The sequence below is a fragment of the Dendrobates tinctorius genome, unplaced genomic scaffold, assembly GCF_039654945.1.
Source record: "Dendrobates tinctorius isolate UK_male_01 unplaced genomic scaffold, ASM3965494v1 ptg000256l, whole genome shotgun sequence".
NCBI classification, from domain to species: domain Eukaryota; kingdom Metazoa; phylum Chordata; class Amphibia; order Anura; family Dendrobatidae; genus Dendrobates; species Dendrobates tinctorius.
This window is the reverse complement of record NW_027361923.1, coordinates 2017925-2026514: the sequence shown is the minus strand read 5'-3', so window position 1 is coordinate 2026514 and position 8590 is coordinate 2017925. Positions and strand designations below refer to the sequence as shown.

The following is an 8590-nucleotide window of genomic DNA, read 5'->3' as shown; positions in this document are numbered from 1 at the left end:
AAATCACCAGAACTGCTATTTTGTTCGGTCCGTCAAAGAATGTTCTCAAAAGAAAAAAAAAAACAATAAAAAGAAGTCGAAATGTTAAACGTACCCCGCAAAATAGCATCGCAGAAAAGCAGCTCAGCATACAAAAAATATGAGTCCTCACATGGAAAAGTAGAAAAACTTTATTTAACTGCAAAAGTGAGAATTTTTTTAACCATTAAAAATAATGTAAAAAAAACATCCCGAGTTTGGTGCTGCCGTAATCGTTCTGACCCGAAGAATTGTCATTATTAACGCCGGTAAAACGAATGGCGACATTCACAGAATACAAACCCTGTTATAAAAAGAAATATGGCTCCTGAATCTTGAAGGGGTTACCCTGGGGAGGTGATGGAGCTCTGGTGGGCCACTGTAAGGCTGGGGGGCCCTAATAATGCAGCCCGCTATAAGGAGCCTCCTCTCCATATAGCGCTGCCGGCCAGACTTATTGACAGCTGGTCGCCATGGAAACCCCCCGCAGTGACAGAGCAGCTGACGCAGCGTGCAGGGAGGAGGAGGCCGCGCGGTGACCACGCTCAGCCCCTGTGCGGACATGATAGGACGGCGCTCTGCGTGACGTCATCAGCGCGGCGACGCTCTCATAGCTCGGCCGGTTAGTGAAGCCGTTTCTCCCGCCTGGGCTGCTGCACGACCCGGAGCTGACAGGTAACAATGGCGGGGAGAGGCGGCAGGAGGTGCTGGGGACGGAGGGGGCTCCGGGGAGATGTGTGTGTGACATGCGCTGGTATGCCGTGTATATGGCGCTGCCCCATCACAGAGCGCACTGCATGGATATACACCATATTGTGGGATGAACACCTATACGGGGACTCCACAGGGGTGTTTTTTACGTACATGTATGTTTTTGGGCACTAAATCATTTTTGTAATTGGGCTTCATTAAAGATTTTGCGCTGTTTTCCTTCTGTAATCTCCATTGCCAGCTGCAGAATGAGTTCACTCAGGGTCCATCAGTGAGCTCGTCCTGACAGATCGAATGGAAGCGTCTGTAACTCCTGTATCTATCCTTCTATGAGCCCCTCTCAGCCATCTATCTCATATCTATCCCATATCTATCTATTATCTATATATCTGTCGCTTATCTATATCTATCTATGTCATATCTATTATCTATATATCTATTCTTCTATGAGCTCCTCTCAGCCATCTATCACATATCTATCTATCCCATATCTATCTACCACATATCTATATCTATCTCATATCTATTATCTATATATCTATCCTTCTATGAGCTCCTCTCAACCATCTATCTCTTATCTATATATATCCCATATCTATATCTATCCGATATCTATCTATTATCTATATATCTATCTATTTATCCCATATCTATCTATGTCATATCTATTATCTATCCTTCTATGAGCTCCTCTCAGCCATCTATCCCATATCTATCTATCCCATATCTATCTATTATCTATCCCATATCTATCTATGTCATATCTATTATCTATAGATCTATCCTTCTATGAGCTCCTCTCAGCCATCTATCTATTATCTATATATATATCACATATCTATATCTATCCCATATCTCTCTCATCTGTCTATCCCCTTGAATGTGCAGGAGAATTAAAAAGCTTGAAAAAGCCAGAAGGTGCATCGATATTAGCGAAAAGCTATTTATATTCATTTTTTTATCCCTAAATACATGTATTAGACTCAGAGCAATGAATACCCCCAGAGGTGGCCTCAGCCCCCCGGCTGTGTGGCCGTGTTATGTTGCCCCTGCCCTGCTGGGGTTTTGGTTGCATTCCGCCGATGGCAGCACAGACTTTATTTATTTTACTCCTTTTACAGAGCCCCGTTAATTCCTCAGCACTTTACAGATATTATAATCGCTGTCCCCATCGGGGCTCACAAACTAAACTTTAATGTAAATCATGTGAAGTTGGAGTTCACTTGTACGGTGTCTGTGTGCAGTTTGTTTTGTTTTTTTTCTTGCGTGTTACATGTAGGGTTTAATGGACGATTCATAGCCCAAATCGCGCCGTGGACTTGTTATGCAGCAGTAAGTCGCACATTTCTTGGTTGCTGCATAGCCAATGTAGCCTTAGTCTAAACTCCCCCCCCTCACCCCACAAAATAATGTCTAAATCCAAAAAAATAACAGCCTCGACCCCCTCAAGGCACAGACCTCACTAGGTCTCTGAGGTGTCCTGTGCTATCTGCAGCGAGACATTCGCAGCAGCTCCTGTGCATTTCTCGGCGCGGCCTCCATGAATTTGCTATTGCAGCACGGTACACGGGTGCATGATCAGACTGAGACGTGGGATATTTGGTGACAAGTCATTACCTTGTACTTTGTCCTGTTCCTCGAACCATTCCTGTTTTGCAGTGCGGCATTGCCATTAAAGGGAACCTGTCACCCCCCCCCCCCCCCCCAGGCGTTTTTAAGTAAAAGAGCCACCTTGTGCGGCACTAATGCTGCATTCTGTCAAGGTGTCTCTGTTACTTAGCTTTCCGTTCCACCGCAGAAATAATTGTTTTTAAAATTGTTCAAAAATACCTGAATTTTGACAGGGGGGCAGGTCTTTCCCCCTCTGACAGACGCCTCGCATCCATCAGTCATTTCGTATTTGGCGCCGCCTCCTCAGTGTTCTTTTGAAATGCTGGCGCCTGCGCTGTACTATAGTTTTGCGGGCATGCGCAGTTAGCGCTGCCCGACGTGCCCATGCTTTCAGATCACATCCCGGCCTTCATATCGCGCGGCCACATATCCCGCCCCGCAGTCGCTTATGATTTATTCACACTGCGGGGCTGGTAATCTTGGGCATGAGAACCGCAGAGAACTACTGCGCATGCTCGAGATTCCCAGCCCCGCAGTGTGAATAAATTATAAGGGACTGCGGGGCGGGATCTCTGGCTGCGCGATATGAAGGCCGGGATGTGATCTGAGAGCATGGGCACGTCGGGCAGCGCTAACTGCGCATGCCCGCAAAACTATAGTACAGCGCAGGCGCCAGCATTTCAAAGAACACTGAAGAGACGGCGCCAAATACAAAATGACTGATGGATGCGAGGCGTCTGTCAGAGGGGGAAAGACCTGCCCCCCGATCAAAATTCATGTATTTTTGAACAATTTTAAAAACAATTATTTCTGCGGTGGAAGGGAGGCTAAGTAAGGCTAGTTTCACATTAGCGTTTACAGTTGCAGCGTCGGGCTGCGCATGGCCACCGCTAAGCCCTGCCCCCTGCAGCGCCTCCGCCGGTAGCTCCGCCTACGGACACATAACGCTGCATGCGTCCTGCGTCTCCTATCTTTAGCACTGGGGACGCAGGCCGTGCGCAGTATGCGTTTGGCGGCGCATGCGTCCTTTTGACGCTGCGCCGAGCACACCAAATTGCAACCTTTTGCGTTTGGCGCTGGTCGGCGCAGCATCAAAAGGACGCATGCGCTGCCAAACGCATACTGCGCACGGCCTGCGTCCCCAGTGCTAAAGATAGGGGATACAGGACGCATGCAGCGTCATGTGTCCGTAGGCGGAGCTACCGGCGGAGGCGCTGCAGGGGGCAGGGCTTAGCGGTGGCCGTGCGCAGCCCGACGCTGCGTCCGTAAACGCTAATGTGAAACTAGCCTAACAGAGCCACATTGGCAGAATGCAGCTTTAGTGCTGCACAAGGTGGCTTTTACTTAAAAACGCCAGGGGGGGGGGGTGACAGGTTCCCTTTAAGGAATATCACTATAGGGAAGGGGTGCATGGTCTGTAAAACATCATGGTGGCACCTGCCACATCCACAAGTCGTGACTCATTAGACCAGGCCGAATTCTTCCATGGTCTCCTTCTGCAGCTGTTCCAGGCTCTTTTGTCGATGGACAGGGGTCATCCCTGTATTTTCTGCAAGTTCTGATATCTTTCTTAGCCAGCAGTGACTTTTTGATCACTTGGTGATAGTTATCCTTTTTTTTTTTTTTTATATGAAACTTGATTGGCTATCCTTCACCCTTCTATCAATCAGCCTTGGTTTTGCTTCTTTAGACCACTTTCGGCCTCAGAGAATCTGTTTTTTTGGAAATTTTTTCCAAGTGGTCTACAATTTTTTTCCCCTTTCATGAAAGTTGTTCAGACCCTTGCACTCGCCCACTTTTTTTTCCAGATGCTTTATTTCTTATCTTCCATGAATGCCGTAAGAACCAATCAGATGCCTCTTGTATACACAGACCCATACAGCCAAATTACGCAAAATCCAGCTGTCAAGAGACTGCAAAAGCGATCCGACTGGTGACTACTCCATTGTCAGACTGCAAAATCAAAAGGGAGCTGAGTTTGGGGTGGGCTGAATGAGCTTGCTGACCATTTCTGATAGCGTTTAGTAGACTTTTTACACACAGCTCCTGGAGTATTATTCAAGTAAAGTCACGTAACTTTGTTACAAAGTTAGTCAAACTTTTCTGCGTAGATTCTATCAGTGTATGAGGTGTGAAGTGCTGTCCAAGCATGCACCCACCCTAAAGCATTTCATGCATAATTGCATATCTGCGGTAATTGGTCTGTTTAATTCCCAGCTAAAGTGAAAGTAGGATCAGAAAATGACATTTCACTCAGACTTTTATTATAAGCAAATCACAACATTATATATTGCCTAGATATGAGGCACTTCCAATTATCAACAAATCATACAAAAAGGAATGGAATCTATATACCATAAAATCAATAAAGTTTTATTAGGAATAAAGTAAAAATGCCTTATAGCACAATATAATACATATGGGGGAAAAAAAATGCAAAAAGAAATAGGCCTTAAACACCAGTATATGATGTTCTAAGAGATATATGCACATACAGTATATTCAATTATTTATCCATAAAGGTGACCCAAAAATAGTAAAAATTAATGGAGCAAATAATATAACGCTTCCAAAAGGAATAACTCCTAAAAAAGGTCAATATATGAATAAATAACAATTGATCTTATGTAAAAAACCCCATTGAAATCAGCTGAATCCTAATCCTGAAATGGCTATAATAGCCATATGCCATATAAGTGCAACATATTAGACAGACATGCTATACAGGGTGGTGCATAGTGCAATGAATAAACATGCTGGCTAGCCAAGGCAAAGTATATAGACTGCCAGGAAGAAAAAGGAAAGGGTTACTGCTGATAAACGGTATACCTGGAAGGCCGTGGCACCCCTGACGCGCGTTTCGCGGCTAAGCTTCTTCTTAAGGGAGTGTGCTGACATTGCACTATGCACCACTCTGTATAGCATGTCTGTCTAATATATTGCACTTTGCACTTATACAGCAAATGGCTATTCTAGCCATTTCAGGATTAGGATTCACCTGATTTCAATGGTTTTTTTTTTTACATAAGATCAATTATTTATTCATATATTGACCTTTTTTAGGAGTTATTCCTTTTGGAAGCGTTATATTATTTGCTCCATTAATTTTTACTTTTTTTTGGGACACCTTTATGGATCAATAATTGAATATACTGTATGTATATATCTCTTAGAACCTCATATACTGGTGTTTAAGGCCTATTTCTTTTTGCATTTTTTTTTTGCCCCATATGTATTTTATTGTGCTATAAGGCATTTTTAATTTATTCCTAATAAAACTTTATTGATTTTATGGTATATAGATTCCATTCCTTTTTGTATGTTTTATTATAAGCATTTTTTTTAATGGAGCTCAATGGCTGGCTTTGCTGTGCATGTTAAGACAGAGTCAGCAGAGTTATCTCATCAAATATGGGGGGTTTCTGACAGTTGGCATCTCTTATACTTGTGGAGGTCTAGATAAGGCTGAGTAGTAATACTATACACACAAGGAAGGAACTGTCTGTTGGAGGGGACAGTACTCATCACCTCTTGGACACTAATATCTTTTGACACGTTTAGAACCGTTTTTTTTCAGCTGCTGTGAAGTGCATTGTTTCTACAAACAATACAGGAGGGAAAGGGGGTCTCCAATAGTCTGCCACAGGAATTTTCTAGCAATAAGCACATAGCTTGAGAATTTAAATACCGGTATTAATAATCTTTGCTCCAGAGTCCATTTCTGGTGCTTGTGTGTCTACTAGAGGCGTTTTCAGCTGTTTCAAGAGCACTATGACCTGTCTGTGTGCACCTTCCCACAGCTCCTTTGACACGTTGGGTGCAGGCTTGCTTTGGTGTCAACTTGCTGATGAAAAGAAAAATAGGATATGCGTTCAAAAAAAGTTTTTGTCCAAAATGATATCCTTGAAAACTACAACTCGCCCAACAAGAAAACAAGCCCTAGCACAGGACAAACCAAAGTTCTATGGGCCGGACAAAGGTCTCCCCGAGAATTTACCTCCATAGATTATTGTAAATAACAGTGGGGTGTTACCAGTGCAGTGTGAGACATGTAATGACTGACAGTCTGCTCTTCCGATCTACATGTCTCACACTGGTGACGCCATCTGTCATTTGCAATAGTCTCTGGAGGCAGATTCTTAGGGAAATCTATGTCCAGCCAATAGATCATAACAGCTCATTAACATATTAAGAAAAATGTGGATTTTTATTAAATAAAACATCAAATCAATGTATCATTTTGCAGCTTTCTATGACTTACATGTCCATATAGACGGCTTAGGAGGGCTGATTCTACTGACAGATTCCCTTTAAATAAGGGGCGTGTACTTCTTCACCCTGTATGATGTTGACCAATCATAACCATGCAGCAACATTCAGGGGAAAGAACACGCCCCATGAGTGATGCTGCCTGCTTATGATTGGTCAAGATCATACAGGGGGAAGAAGTACACGCCCCCAGTGACAAAATCTTATAGCGACAAAATCGGCTGCGCTGACTTTGGTCTTGATAAAACACAATGGACCTACACCAGCAGATGACATGGCTCCCCAAACCATCACTGATTGTGGAAACTTCACACTAGACCTTGTAAATCAAGGTCCCAGAGTCTGGAGGAAGAGTGGAGATGCCACAATCCAAGCTGCTTGAGGTCTAGTGTGAAATGTTCACAATCAGTGATGGTTTGGGGAGCCATGTCATCTGCTGGTGTAGGTCCACTGTGTTTTATCAAGACCAAAGTCAGCGCAGCCGTCTACCAGGAAATTTAAGAGCACTTCATGTTTCCCTCTGCAGAAAAGCTTATTGGACATGGAAATGTCATTCTCCAGCAGGACTTGGCCCCTGTCCACACTGCCAAAAGTACCAATACTTGGTTTACACACAACAGTATCACTGTGCTTGATTGGCAGCAAACTCTCCTGACCTTAACCCCATAGAGAATCTATGGAGTATTGTCAGGAGGAAGATGAGAGACCCCAGACCCAACAATGCAACAATGCAGACGAGCTGAAGGCTGCTACCAAAGCAACCTGGGCTTCCATAACCCCTCAGCAGTGCCACAGGCTGATCGCCTCCATGCCACTCCGCATTGATGCAGTAATTGATGCAAAAGGAGCCCTGACCAAGCATTGAGTGCATTTACTGAACATACATTTCAGTAGGACAACATTTCGGATTTTAAAATCATGTTTCAAGCTGGTGTTATAAAGTATTCTAATGTACTGAGATAATGACTTTTGGGTTGTCATTGGCTGTAAGCCGTAATCATCAACATTAACAGAAATAAACACTTACATATCGAAATGACCCTAAGAAATAGGGAAAAAAGGGGGAACAGACGCCTCACACGATCTAAGTGTAATAAAAACTGTTTCTCAACTGCACGCTATAATAGTTGCACTCACCAGAAACAGGTGAAATGAGGCGTAAGCAGGAATCCCGAGGAGGCGGGCTGCAGCTCAACCAGCTGGGCTCGCGGAAGGCTTCAAACAACCGTGGTCAAAGCAATCAATAGACAAGGAAAACCCAGATAGTTGTCGGCGCTCCAGGCACAAGATTCTCGTGGATGTAAAATATAATTTATTTAGGAGTTACAGGATAAAACCACGCGTTTCGACTCCAACATTACGGCGTCATCTTCAGATTATTAAAAAAGTTATGATATATATTTTTTAATGCACGCGAAGAGCGAAGTCGGCCTGCACTGCTGTATGGTTCCATTTTTCGATCAGAGCAGATATAGCCGGTAGTTAGCATAGGGAGACGTCCTTCTTGGAAGTATGGCACAGCTGTCTTATAGCCCGATTACCCAGGGACACCCCTCTTGTATCCCCTGGCCAGACTGTGCATTTCAGTCTGTGCCTGAACCATGTTGTCTGCATGAGCCTTTAGGCCTGTTTCACACATCAGGTTTTTTCTTCAGTCAAAATCCGCTAAAATGGCGGATAGCGGATCCGTTCCTGTACTGACCACAATGTTTGTCACCGGACCGTTATTTTAACGGATCCATCAAAGGAAGAATTTTAAAGGAACCGCTGCTTAGAGAGAGAGAGAATTTTTCAGCCGCCAGAACAGAGTTTAGGGTTAAATTTCCGGCTGAGTGAAGTCTTTCGGGCATGCGCAGTGAGAAATGCGGATCCAGCGCCTGAAAAAACGTTGCATGGTCCATTCGGGCATGTCGGCGGACATAAAAATTTTGGCGGATCCGCAAAAAAACGGATCCAACGGATGGCCATCCGTCAAGATCCG

General features: G+C 44.1%; 1 protein-coding gene across 1 annotated transcript in view; it reads left to right on the top strand.

The window, feature by feature from the left end:
• Positions 1-485: 485 nt before the first annotated feature.
• The window catches only part of DCUN1D5 (defective in cullin neddylation 1 domain containing 5), a 54710-nt gene continuing 46605 nt past the window's right edge, over positions 486-8590 (top strand). The window contains exon 1 of the mRNA XM_073558364.1: positions 486-693. The gene's annotated coding sequence lies outside the window, so the exon portion shown is untranslated. The remainder of the gene's footprint in view (positions 694-8590) is intronic.